General features: G+C 32.7%; 1 long non-coding RNA gene across 6 annotated transcripts in view; it reads left to right on the top strand.

The window, feature by feature from the left end:
* LOC146400953 (uncharacterized) overlaps positions 1-14,762 on the top strand; it is a 254,701-nt gene that overhangs the window by 44,885 nt on the left and 195,054 nt on the right. For all 6 annotated transcript variants that reach the window (XR_014812973.1, XR_014812976.1, XR_014812974.1 and 3 more), the window contains exon 2: positions 3,466-3,550. This is a non-coding gene — a long non-coding RNA (uncharacterized LOC146400953). The remainder of the gene's footprint in view (positions 1-3,465; positions 3,551-14,762) is intronic.

Genomic DNA, 14,762 nt, shown 5'->3' with positions numbered 1-14,762 from the left:
TGCATTGTTTTCTAATTATAAAGTCACACTTTTATACTACTTTTGTGCTTTTTGTGAGTGCATTTCAGCTTTACTCTTAATGAAACTATTTTAGGAAGAGTAAATAGTGCCAATAATGTATGGATTTGTGTATTTCCGTAAGAAACATATATTGCTAAGACTTAAAATCCTTGGTTTATAAGCTCTTCCTTCTCTCCTCCCATGCTGAGACAGATTCACTCAGTTCATATTTTAGCAATCAATAGATTAGATTTTCCTGAGTCTGCTGTTAGTATTACTCTTTATGTTAATTTTAAAAGATGGATTTTCCCATTCTTATGATACTATTATTTTGCTCTTTTATTTTGAATTTCTTTAAGTGCTTTTCTCATTTAACTCACCTTCTGGCTTATCTGACCTACTTCCCTATTTCATAGATACTAGATTTTAAAGCACTTTTTGAGGCTACCCTAATTAATGATTCATAAAATGTAAGAAATATAATTATGAAAATGACAAAATGCCAGTTACTCTCTTAAAAAAGGTTGTTATTTTAAATTTTAACTTAATTTTAATGGTATTTGATAATGACTCAAAGCTTAAAACAGTACCTTGTAGAAGAAATAGACTTCAAATTTGAGGAAAGTATTACACAGGGGAAAATGGAATGGAACTCTCAATTATTAATGGGGAAAAAAAACTGAAGGGTATATGATGGCCTTTACTTTTAATATGGCCAGTTTGGGGTAAAATGTCATGTCAAAGGGAGACTAGTTTCTTCCATGGAAACAAGAAGTTCTTAGAAGTTAAAGCAATGAAAACTGAGATTGAGTGAAAGATGAATAAAAGGACAATTACAGATGTGTCAAATTTTAATCTGTGGATACTAAAGCTAGTAACTCCCAATAAGATGACCACAGGTCTGGACAGCTATATGACATATTTTTTCCTAGGAAGATTTGACAGAGATAAAATAGAAGGTCCCCTATAAACCTCAGATTTTGGAGTTAAGGGTTCCTGGTGAAGTTTTTTTTTTTTTTTCACTTGACACACTTTAATATGAAAAGAAGGAACCAAAATGAAAGTTGCAAGATTGTTTTTAAGGATTCTCATTCATACTTCTAAAGGTTTGCATTCATATTTTCTGAACTCAGGACTATTTTAAACATCAGATCATGGTACTAGTTTCTTCTTTCTACCCAATAACTCACATATGTATTGTCTGTTTTGAAATTATGAAACTAAAGACAACTTTTGCCAGGTATTATATTTCAAGTAGGTTCCCACTACCAGTATTTTGAGATCTTTCCTCATGATCCATGTTAAAAGGCCCATAGGAATATAAGGGTAGACAAAGTCACACAAGTCATCTCAGAAAAAGATGAAAAGTTTGTGGTAGTCAATAGTCTGTTCACATTTGAATTATTTTCATTTAACATGTTTTAAGTCTTCAAATTTAAAAACCATTTTCAATATTACTTTTTTATTTTGATTCATACTTCTTATATAAATAACTCTTGAAATACTTTACACATAGCACATGTAAGTATAACAGTAATAATATCCTCACTTTTTCTTCTCTCCCATCATTTTGTTACTAAATAAACTGAAGGAGTTAATGCACCATATCCTACGAGGCCATCTGTAACTGTAGAAAAAGTTGTTGCTGTTGAGTGCCACATCAGATTGGAGAAACACAAGTGTACTGGAGCAGATAGCTTATCACTTTTGTAAGCATTATTGAAACGTGCAACTAAATTTTTGCTTGCAAAATTTGACCTTGATAAGTCCCCAAATTCTGGCAGATTGAAAATAGAGCCTATTGTAAAGAGAATTATAAACTGGGTATTAGGTCTGAAAACCAGGAAATGGAAGGGAAACAGTGGATTATATTCCAGGAAGAAACAAACGGTTTTACCTTTATAGCTAATACTTTTTTGATTTACAAAACCAAGAGAATCCATGTTAACAATAATGAGAGATAAGTTTAATGTGCAAGTAGCACAAATTTCTCATCATATAATTCAGTGCTCACATTGCTTAATGAGTAGAGAGTGAAGGCTGAACTAGATGTGTCATGTCTCACAATTTTTATGAAATCCAGTTGATAAAATCCAAGTGTTTAATGGAACATATAATACCTACTATGTTTTGGTGGTATTGATTTTCAATGTTTTTAAATGGTTTATTTAATAGGATTATAATCTGTAGCGTGTTGTCTATGTTGAAGCATCAAGTAAATGTACGTGTTCCACACCTGCTTGTACCTCTTAGCTGGGTACTTCTCCAAAGTCAAAGCAGACAATTGCAAACTAGATAAAATTTTAATACCAGAGCAATATTTCTGTATTAGTAGAGAACATATATTTTACATGCAAGAGATAAATTTGCCATGTAAAATTACCAAAATGTTAAAAACTAATTGAGCCCATATACACAGCACTTGAAAATATCTTAACACCACTCAACATGAACATATGTTATCTAAATCATAACTGATCTTACCAAAGCTTTCTCTCCCTTATAGAATAAAATATAAAGGAAGCATGAATTTTCATTGATAGTTCTAGCCATATTTATTTATTCATTCATTTATTTATTTACATTCCTTCTTTTTTTTCACAACGGTAAGTAGATGTTTAACTAGAATCCATGAAATAAAAACAAAACAATCCACAAAAGACCAAAGTATACATATTACTTCCACTTTATTTAAATAAAATAATTCTGAGCCCTCATTCTGTCTATAGAACAATTTTCACCCTTAACTGAAGGTTTCCCTCCCACTATATCTCCAGGAACACAGGGAGCATGCACAGGTCAAATGTAAATACTAATTAACAATTCATCATTTTGAGTAAACCAGCAATCCACTGCCTTAAGCCTTAGAGTCTTTTGCTTTCAGCTCTTAAAGCAACCACAATTTTACTGTTTTGAAAACTCCACAGATCAAAGTTATCTTTGTTTTTTCCTTTAATGGGATTCTAGAAAGGAAACTGATTTTAACTTTCCAATGCCAATATTCTCTCAATATAAGAGAGCTGGAATGAAGAAATGCATTCTATGTGAGGACGGAAGTTCAAAAGGCTTCTTTGAAACTACAGCTCAAATTTGATTGTGCCCACTGGCTGGCCATCTGCAGTCACCATATGCAGAAAGGGTGGATGTTCTTTAAAATAATTTTTGTCTTGTTAGTTATCTAAATTCATTACTAAAATAAGAACAAACAATGCTGCTTCTATTATAATTCTCACTTTTAACACCCATGAAATGTAAGTGCCTAACTCCTTCTAGAAAAAAAAATAGCATCCTCTTAATGCACATGTTAGGTAACACATAGTAGTTAAAAAAATGCACTAGAGAAGTGCTACCGAATATATTATCTCATCATTTAAAGTGTTGCCATATTGTATCAAATTCTTAACCTAAACAATCAAGAAGGGGTTTTAATACTGGATAGAAACCAAAATAATCTGTCTCTGGCAGGCTCTTCAAGCAGAAGGAATATGATACTAAGTGGATATTTGCATCTACATTAAAAGAATTAGAAGTTCCCAGAAGTGGTCAAAAGGTGAGTAAATACATCATGAATCTCTCTCACTCAACTCTTTCTCTTTCTTTTTCCAAAAACTGTCTAAAATTTATAATAAATAATTTATTGGTTATAGCAGTAATAATGACGTATTGTTGGGTTTATAGCAGACGTGAACTAAAATATATGGTATCTTTATTCAAGTGGTTTATTTACAGAAATGAAATTGTCTACATCAGTGGTTCTCAGGAGAGATCCCTCCCTCTGCCACCACCCAGGACATTTGGCAATATCTGGAGATATTTTTGATTGAATTTTCTTGTGACAATTGATGGGTGTTTACTGGCAACTAGTAGGCACAGGCTAGTGGTGCCGCTGAACACTACGATACACAGGACAGCTTGTCCCAACGAAGACTTACCCTGCCCAAAATGTCAATAGTGCCACTATGAAGAAACTTGTGTCTAAATAGGAAGTCCTTAAGAATCTATCAAAAGACATTAAAATTATTAATCAATTTTTGCAAGTTTCAGAATACAAGTAGACTTAATATACAAAATCAATTACATATTTATATAATTTTTACTATATTTTAAATGTTTTATTTTATTGGCATATAGTTGATTATAATGTTGTGTTAATTTCTTTTTTAATTACTTAATGAAGTTTATTACACTTATAGGTGTGCAACAATCATCACAAGCAAATTTTACAGCATTTCCATCCCAAACCCTCAGTGCATCCTCCCACCCCCCAACCTGTCTCATTTGGAAACCATGAGTTTTTCAAAGTCTGTGAGTCAGTATCTGTTCAGCAAAGAAGTTCATTGTGTTCCTTTTTTAGATTCCATATGTAGATGGCAGCATTTGATGTTGCTGTCTCACTGTCTGACTGACTTCACTCAGCATGATAATTTCTAGGTCCATCCATGTTGCTGCAAATGGCATTATTTATTTCTTTAATGGCTGAATAATATTCCATTGTGTATATGTACCACATCTTCTCTATCCACTACTCTGTTGATGGACATTTAGGTTGTTTCCACATCTTGATTTTTTTTTTTTTTTTTTTTTTTTTTGGTCTTTTTGCCTTTTCTAGGGCTGCTCCTGCGGCATATGGATGTTCCCAGGCTAGCGGTCGAATCAGAGCTATAGCCACTGGTCTACGCCAGAGCCACAGCAATGCAGGATCCAAGCCACATCTGTGACCTACACCACAGCTCATGGCAACACCAAATCCTTAACCCACTGAGCAAGGCCAGGTATCAAACCTACAACCTCATGGTTCCTAGTCGGATTTGCTAACCACTGAGCCACGGTGAGAACTCCCCACATCTTGGTTATTATATATAGTGCTCCAATGAACATTGGAGTACATGTGTCTTTTTGAGTCATGGTTTTCTCTGGATAGATGCCCAGGAGAGGGATTGCTGGATCAAATGGTAATTCTGTTTTTAGTTTTCCGAGGAATCTCCATACTGTTTTCCACAGTGGTTGCACCAATTTGCAATCCCATGACCAGTGTAATAGGGTTATTTTTTTCTCCACACCCTCTGTAGCACTTGTTATTTGTAGACATTTTGATGATGGGCATTCTGGCCCATGTAAGGTGGTATCTCATAGTGGTTTTGATTTGCATTTCACTAATAATGAGTGATGTTGAACATATTTTCATTTGTTTTTTGTCCATCTGTGTGTCTTCTTTAGAGAATTGTCTGTTTAGATCTTGCACCCATTTTTTGATGGGGTTGTTTGTTTTTTGGTATTGAGTAGTAGGAGGTATTTATAAATTTTGGAGATTAATCCCTTGTCAGTCAATTCATTTGCAAAGATTTTCTCCATTCTGTGGGTTACCTTTTCATTTTCTTTACGGTTTCCTTTGCTGTGCAGAAACTTTTAATTAAGCCCCATTTGTTTATTTTTGTTCTTATTGTCATTACTCTAGGAGGTGGATCTGAGAAGATGTATCTGTAGTTTATACCAGAGAGTGTTTGGCCTATGTTTTCCTCTAAGAGTTTTATAGTATCTGGTCTTATATCTAGGTCTTTAATCCATTTTGAGTTTATTTATATACTTATAACAAATAGATGGAAACTAAAAATGAATAAAAGCAATGAAAACTATCATCAAAACATAAAATTCCTAGATAAAAATTTTTTTTTTTATCCATAAAATAAATTTGAGGATTTTTTATTTTTTTTATTATTAGATAAAAAAAATAGATAAAATTTTATCAAATAGATAAAAATTTATCAAAACATGTCCAAACATGTACACCCATGTGTGTACATCCAAAATCATTCTTGTTAGAATTGAATAAATATCTGAATCATGGCTTTTTATTATTGTTAAAATATTATTAATATTATTAAAATGTTCATTCATGCAAAATTTTTTTGTATCGATTCAGTGTTACAGAAATCAAAATCTCAGTAGGACTTTTGTAGAAAACAAAAGTCTAATTCTAAAATTTGTATAAATTACAAAGAACTTGAATAGCCAAATAATGTTGACTAAGAAAGACAAAGTTGAATGACTTTCAGTACCTGTTTTTATAATTAATATAATAATTAATATAATTTGACAGAAAATAAGAATCATGGCATTGATGTAAAGTCGTTCATATACATAAATAGAACAATATTGGGAGTCAAGAAATAGATCCACATACATATGGACAATAGATTTTGACAAAGGTACTTGGCTTAAAATAATTTCATCGAGTTCAAGACAAAACAAATGACCTTAAACTATATTTTTAAAATCATGTTGTTGATTTATTCACTTACAAAAAGCCAAATATGAATTATTTCTTAATAAGACAGTACTCTAAAATTGGCCAAAGTTTTCCTCAAATAAATAATAATTGTAGTTATTTTAATGTGAGAATGGATAAGATTTAGTTCCATGACTCAGAATAAAGGAAGGAGTGATATTTTTTATTTGAACATAACTATTGTTATTGGTCTCAATAATGGATATATAACCAACATATTCTTTCTTTGTCTCCCTTTTGAAGCAACTTCAAATTTTATATATTTTGTATTCATGGTTAGTAAAAATGGCATCCATTTAGAATACTTGAAAAAATACAGGAGGAGTTCCTGTGTGGCTCAGTGGTAACGAACCTGACTAGTATCCATGAGGACACAGATTCGATCCTTGGCCTCACTGAGTGGGTTAAGGATCCGACCTTGCTGTGAGCTGTGGTGTAGGTCGCAGATGCAGCTTGGATCCCATGTTGCTGTGGCTGTGGTGTAAGCTGGCAGCTATAGCTCCTATTCAACCCCTAGCCTGGGAACTTCCACATGCTGCAGGTACAGCCCTAAAAAGAGCAAAAAAAAATTTTTAAAAAAAGGATGCATAAGAAACACAAGATGCCATTGATCCTGTAATTCAAAAGTGAACATTATTAGTATAAAAGTTAATGCCTTTCCAATCTTACAAGCTAATTTTAAATTTAATTTTCCATGGGTGAGAAATAAATACATTATTAAAACTGGAAAATTAGTTGGAATAATTTTTCTTCTCACTTTAGAGTATGAATAATAGGGAATTAAATTATATCTCTGACACCATTGTGTGGCCATGGTAACACATGGTAAAGTCACTTGCCTTCTTTATGATTCGTATTTTACCTGTAAATTCTTATTATCTAGCTCTCAGTTGTGATCGTGAGAATTAAGTATTGTAATAAACTCTGAGAATATGACTGGTATTTTTACAGCCATTGTGATTTTTAGTACAGCCGATTCTTGAACAACATGGGTTTGGATTGTGTTGGTCTACTTATACTTGGACTTTTTTCACTAAATACTACTATAGTACTACAAAATCTCTGCTTTGTTGAATCCCATGAATACGGAATCATGGGTAGGAGGGTCCACTTAAAGTTATACAGGGAATTTCAACTGCACAGAGGACAGTGTCCCTGAGCTCCACTGTTCAAGTGACAACTGTGTAGAGATAGAGATAGATAGATACAGATATAGTTATAGATACAGATATAGATATATAGCTATTGCTCTTAGGCCCCAAGGCTCACATTAACTTTCTCAGTTGCTTAAAATACTCTTTTGAAACATCCCAGACATTCTTATAATCCAATTATTAGAAGTATATTATCTGCCATGAAGACAGTCATTAACTCCTGCTTCAGAATTCTTCCAGTATATATTCTAATTGTTCGTTGTCCTTCTGTACACGTTAAATGTGTTTGTTTGTTTGATTTTGTTTTTTTTTGTTTGTTTGTTTTTTGTCATCAAATCTGTTTTTTGTTCAGCAAGAAATTTGGTGTTCTGAATAAAGGGCTCAAACCTGGAGTACGATTTCCTTATTTCCAGCTTTTGGAAATGTTAATACGGCTATCTATTTTCCTTCTTTATTTAGGGAATGTTATGTAATGTTAGACTGCATGGCTTTCATCTTTTTCCTAAATCAGGATTTTAAATGGGATTCCTAGATTAGGGGCAGGGCTCTTATTTAGCTAGTTTGGCTATAGCATATAACAAGTTTTTGTTTTGTTTTGTTTTTCTGTTGACATTAAGTTTGGTTGATGGAAACACATTCAATCTGATTGGTCAGTTTCTATGCCATGAAGATTGCTAAATCTATTGAGTATCTTCTCCAGCTGTGATTAAGTGATCTTAGGATGACAGAAAATATCTAAGAATAAAAGTAAAATGTATATATTATCTCTCTTTCTTTCTTTCCCAGAAGAAGAGAAAATAATATCTACTGACTTCCCAGTGCGTATGATATTTTGATATATAGAACTAATTCACTTCAGGCTTTTATCTGTTCTATTGAAGTTGGACATGACAGAGAAACTAGGTGATTTAGTTAAAGCCACTTTGTCCAATGAGATGTTACCAGATATCAGCTTAAAAGGAACTGTCAGGAAAAGCTCTTATGGATAAATAACAATATATTAGAGGCATTAAAAAAAAAAACCTGTGACAGATTAAATCTTTGCTAATAATGCCACCTTTTTATGATATGTAGAGGAAAATAAAAGTGGAAGTACTTTGAGGAAAGTTAAAATAAGAAAAGGACACAAAATTTCTCTATTCTAAATAAGTACTCATCAAAATGCATAGTTGAGCTCCATGGAAGACATCCATAGCCTTACTCTTATGAGTCCTGCTTAATATAACTTCAGTAAAATCTAAAATTCCTCCAATCTTTTCAGTTTAGTTTCTTTCTTAAAATAATGCATAACTTTATAAAATTCCTGAAATAAAAGCAGGATTTCTTTTCAATGAAACATAGAAAATTAATAATTTATTTTTTGGCTGGATAACTACTCTTTATGCTATAACAATAATTTATAGGATTTTACCTATTTTTTTTCCTCACACACAGCCAATATTACTGTTTGATTGGGGGAAGTTTCCACTCCATAGTGAATATTATAAAAAATTCTATCAGTAAATAGAAAAGATTCATGATTTGGTCAGGTGTTATCAAACATGCAAAACAATCAACAGTTTTTGAAATAAAATTGGAATTTCCACTTACTATGCTCCCTTTCTCCTTGTCTCCTACTCACTTTCTTCCATCCCCTGAATATAATTGTTACATATAAAAGCACTCAGCAACCTTATAGGATTCCACCTTTGTAAGTGGATTAACTATTACATATAAATATACTTAGTATTTTTTAATAATTTAAAATGTTTAAAAAGTAAAAGAAAAAAATAGAACTGAGGAAATGGTAATTGTTAAATAATAAGAAAGTGATTTGCTACCAGAGCCATTCCTTTCACTAAGGAACATAAATCTTAAAATATGTTTAATATATTTGAAAAATTCATTAGCTTTTTGAAGGTCCTGGATACTCAGCAAATAACTTTACTTGTCTAAAGAAAAACTATAATCACTATAAGAGCTATTATCACTTTAAAAGGTATTTAATTATTGTAAGAATGAGTTCACAAGCTGCTGGAAGCCACATCAAAAAGCCATTCTACATCTTAAGCTGCACTTACACTGTCATCAAACAAATGATTATAATATACAATTTTCATTAGACCCCAGAGGCAATACAATATTTATTGAACAAGACATAAAAAACTGATTTTTTCTTCTGAAATACTTTACAAAATGAATTTTTAAGCTACCTATTTTAGGAACTTCTGAAAGATCATAGATCTTTAAAACAAAACTGTTCCATAAAACTCATCTGAATCTTTGTATTTTAAAACCAATTTCCTATGTTTTCTAGAACCTCATAATAGAGAATTTACTTTGCTATATTGTAATTATTTGGTTAGGTATTAACATTCCCTAATAGAATACGAGCTACTTTGGAACAAGGCAAATGTTCTAATTATTATTTTTTTATATGCAAACTAATTCCTAAAAAGAAAGGGGGAAGCTAGAGTAAGACCTTGTTCTGGCTGAATGCCTACTATGTTTATATATCAGTGGTCTGAGCACAGAGGATACTCTAAGTCACTTTAATTTTAAAATACTACCATGGAAAATGTATTATCACCATAATACAGGAATATTAGGATATAATTTGTCGAATATCACTGATAGGGTCTACATATTGTACAGAGCTGGGCTCTTTCCAATTCTGGGTACTACATTTAAAGTACAAATCTTGCCAGCTAGAGAGGATCCAGGGAACATGATCAGGATGTTAAGTGGACTGACAGTGAGAGTGAATGGATTATGTTTCCCAAGGAATAGCAGGATTACTGTGATTTCTCATGTAAAAAGTTATATCACTTGAAAGACTGTCATATAGAGCCAGTGTGCATGTTCACTGATATTTGTGCAGACTAGACTATAATCAGTAAAATTTACAAATGTCAGAGCTGATTCAAAACACAGAAATTTATTCCAACTAAGTGTTGTCCATCCATACAATATGCTGCTCTAGGAGGTACTCTAATTCCCTTTAGAAGAATTATTTAAGCAAAGCCTAAATGAGCATCTTCAGAAATGAAATAAAGGTATTTTTCATTGAGTGGAAGTTGAACTAAATGTCCTATATAGCCCTTTCCAACCATAACAGTTTGTGATTTTATAATAATCATGAAAATTGAAAGCAATTACTCTGACCACAACATATTTCAAACAATTTTGGGGAAAGCTGATATTGAGCACAATTATTTATATAAGAATTATGAGTTAGATCAGGGATCAGCAAACTTTTTCTGTGAAGGACTATTAGTAAATATTTTAGGATTTTCAGGCCATTTAGCTGCTGTCACAACTACTCAAACTGTCATTGAAAAGAACCTTAGAAAATAGGTAAGACATGGATATAAATAGGCACGCTTGTGCTCCAATCAAAAAATGCACATACAGGAGTTCCTTTCGTGGCGCAGTGGTTAGCGAATCCGACCAGGAGCCCTGGGGTTGCGGGTTCAATCCCTGGCCTTGCTCAGTGGGTTGGGGACCCGGCGTTGCCGTGAGCTGTGGTGTGGGTCACAGACGCGGCTCGGGTCCCGCTTTGCTGTGGCTCTGGCGAAGGCCGGCGGCTACAGCTCCGATTCGACCCCTCACCTGGGAAGCTCCATATGCCGCAGGAGCGGCCCAAGAAATGGCAAAAAGACAAAACAAAACAAAACAAAAAGTGCACATACAAATTCAGGCAGAAGTGTTTTTGGTCCACAGGCCATAGTTTGTTAACCCCTGAGTCATACACTTGTTGTGGGATGGGGCACATCCCCACAAACTTGGTTTAATCTTGTTTCAACTATCCAACACTTTGCTAATCTGGCATGAGACACTTATCTATATTATATAAGAAGATTCTCATTAGACTGTCTCTAAATTTTCTCCAGCACTAACATATTATAATTGTGGACTGATGCACGTTTCTTACAATTTATTTGTATAATTCTGTCCCTTTCATCTCCTCAAGCTTCCTTTTATTCATGAATAAAGCTTAGGTGCTATTTAAAGCAATGAATTAAATATCTGAAATTCAAACGAACAGATAACACAGTCATTAGTATAAAATGATCCATAGTTTTGAGACCCATGCTGTGTATGATGGACACAGCCAGAAAAACTGAACATCTGGAGCAGCAATAAAATGTCTGCCAGAAACAGCAGGCGAAAAGAGCATTGACACATCTGGTTAAACCTACTAAGAGCTTGAAGCCAGAGAAATTTAGTCATCTGAAATAGAGCATGAAGATGTATAACTTTTATTGGTCTTATTTTGTCAGTGCTGAGTAAGTCAGATTTCTCTTACACACTTGCAGTTTCCTCCTTGGGACTACAAAATAAAATGGCTGCCCTCCAGGCATTCACTGACACTATTACTTTTGATGGATTTGTGTTGCCTTGGAGATTTTTGGAAGATATAAGTGTTGAAAGGATTGATTTATACTTAACATAAAGCTAAGGTTTCTAATATTCTTCTGACAGCATTTATGAGCACTATTTTCTTTAATAATGTCTTCATTTATTTAGAAAGAGATCAATATAGTTGCCAAAAATGGTTTCCAACACTTGAAACTTGTGAGTATTATTAATTTTACAGTTTCTTTGAGATAAGAGGTAGACCAGGTCTCTTCCCAGCTCCCAAATCTGTGTCTGGCTGAGTTCTATTCATTCTTTAATTCTCATCTTAAATATTTCGAGGTGGCCTTTCTTGAGTTCCAAAGTGTATTCCACTTAAATTCATTTGTATATACATATCTAAATGTATTTACGTATGTGTTGCATGTTTTAATATTCACACATCTTTCTCTGTATATGTACATATGTGTATATCTCTATTAGATTGTAAGAAATTTTGGGTTTTGCTTTTCTGTCATTCAAGTACAGCACTTAGCATGCACATCTTGCTACACATAGTAGGTGTTCAACCAGTAGAAGTTTGACATGCAACTTTATGCAAATTCATGGTTAGTAAATGATGACTGAATAAAGAAAAACATGAGCAGAAATAACTTCATTTTGATATTGTTTAATAATCACTGTAGAAATTTCTTCTACAGTTATTTCAATGATTCTGGTCAAAGAATTACTGAGAGGGTAACTTGTATGATTAACAAAACAGACTTTTTAAAGTAAATTGTTTTATGTTCTGGAAATTAAGGAGATGTAATTTTGTTGAAGTGTATCTTTGCATGGTTTAAAATAGATAGAAACCTATGTTAATATCCTTGTTTCAATATCTAGTTTTCTGTTTGTAAACCCTAATGGAATTCCTCCTGAAACAATGTCCTTATTATGCATGTCTACTTTTTAAATTTGGCAGTTGTACGTGTGTGTTTGTATTATTTGTATGTGCTAAATAGACTTGCTTTATCTCTTTGACAAATTTGATACATATTATTTCCTCATCTTTCACTGTATAGTCAGACCTATTATCAGTCCCTGCCTCCAAAGCTTGTAGACTCTCTGTGGAGAGAGAAATAGCAAGACATTATAAGAAAAGGCAAGATTTGACATGAGTTTCTTCAGAAGAATGCCAAGAGTCCCTTGGAAAGTAAATACAAATGGAAAAGACAGTATAACTTTGAGAGATGAAGTAATTCAGTGGGAAAAGTGATGGCTACACTGTAAGATAAATCAATGAAAATTCTGAACATGATGCTAAATGTTCAGAATTGTTTAGGTCTAACGCATTTCAAACCAAATTGATGTTAACTATCTGAAGTCTAGGTAGGAAAAGACTAATTCTGACTGAGTCTAATTAATATCTCAAGTGCCAGGTGAGCATTGAGTGATGGTGGAGCAAAGGTTAAACTAGAACAGTCCACCCACCTGTTACAGAGGAAAAGAGGATGAGTTGTACCAACTGCATTTAAAAATATTTTGCTTCTCTACTATGACATCCTCTAGTAATTTCCAATCTTATTGTTTTAAAATTACTCATATTAAATTTATATTTTAAAAAGTAGCAAATGTAATAAAACGTGTTCCATTGATAACTGATGATTTAAACTAATGATATTTGAAATATTTCAATGAATGATATTTAAAATAGTGAGAAGAGTAAATACAGAAAGAATTATTTCATATATTTTGGAATAATTTTAAAAGTTGATATTTATTTTTTAAAATAATTATTTCCATTAGGATGATAAAGAGGAGTTCCTGTCGTGGCACAGTTCCTAACGAATCTGACTAGGAACCATGAGGTTGAAGGTTTGATCCCTGCCCTTGCTCAGTGGGTTAAGGATCCGGTGTTGCCGTGAGCTGTGGTGTAGGTCGCAGACGCAGCTGAGATCCCGCGTTGCTGTGGCTCTGGCATAGGCTAGCAGCTACAGCTCTGATTAGCCCCCTAGCCTGGGAACCTCCATATGCCTTGGGAAGCAGCCCTAGAAAAGGCAAAAAGACAAAAAATAAATAAATAAATAAAAGGATGATAAATAAAGAGAATGGCACTTTGTTCTAAAGTGCTGATTATAATCATCCTATAATATTGAGGAGGAATCATGGGACATTTTTGCTTAGAGTATATATGTCTTAGATTCCTCTTTTCCCCTTCCCTTCCTCATGAGTGCAATATCAATTTTCTGCATTAAAAAATCAATAGTACAGATGTTCAAACACAATTTAATGATAAGCTTAAAGTGCAACCTGAGGCAAATACAGAAATAAAAATCATCTTAAACATCGAAGATTTCAGTCATCTTTACCATATGCAGTAATTCTGGAGCATTAAAAAAAATCAGGTAAAATGCAACTTGAAAGAATATTTATGATTAATTTAATAATTTAAGTCATATGTCAAAATTATAGAAGGACTTAAGGAGAAAATATCTCCTGTCACTTTTGTACTATTTATGATATATTTTAATTATTTTAAATATTAGGGGAAAATATTAACAAAGTGGAGAAAAATATGGATCATCTAAGTACATCAAAGTAAATATTAAAGCTACAGACATTTTTTGGATTATGCTGATAGCTTTTAAAATTATTATCCAAATTAAAAAACATTTTCAATATCTATCAAATTGCCACTCACATAGGTAAATCATGTATTTTTTCAATATTTCACTATGCCGGTTTTATATGGACTACATAAAGATATAAGTATATATTAATTACATATACATTATACACTTTAAATGCTAATTATTTCTTTGAGGTAAAATATATTCTAAATATATCTAGGAGATATTATAAATGTATCATTATTTTTTAAAACCTGATATGCATTACCCTCAAGTTTTTCACCATGGACTTTTTAAAACTCTTCTTACTATCATCTAAACCCCTTGAAATCACTGCTCTCCTCATGTATTATATAAAAATATATAAGCTAA

Source organism: Sus scrofa, chromosome 8 (assembly GCF_054392235.1).
Source record: "Sus scrofa isolate SSC_HxYL_T2T_F1_AM1 chromosome 8, Sscrofa_HxYL_maternal_Yorkshire_Landrace_v2.0, whole genome shotgun sequence".
Classification (NCBI taxonomy): Eukaryota; Metazoa; Chordata; class Mammalia; order Artiodactyla; family Suidae; genus Sus; species Sus scrofa.
This window is presented reverse-complemented; position numbering and strand designations above follow the sequence as displayed.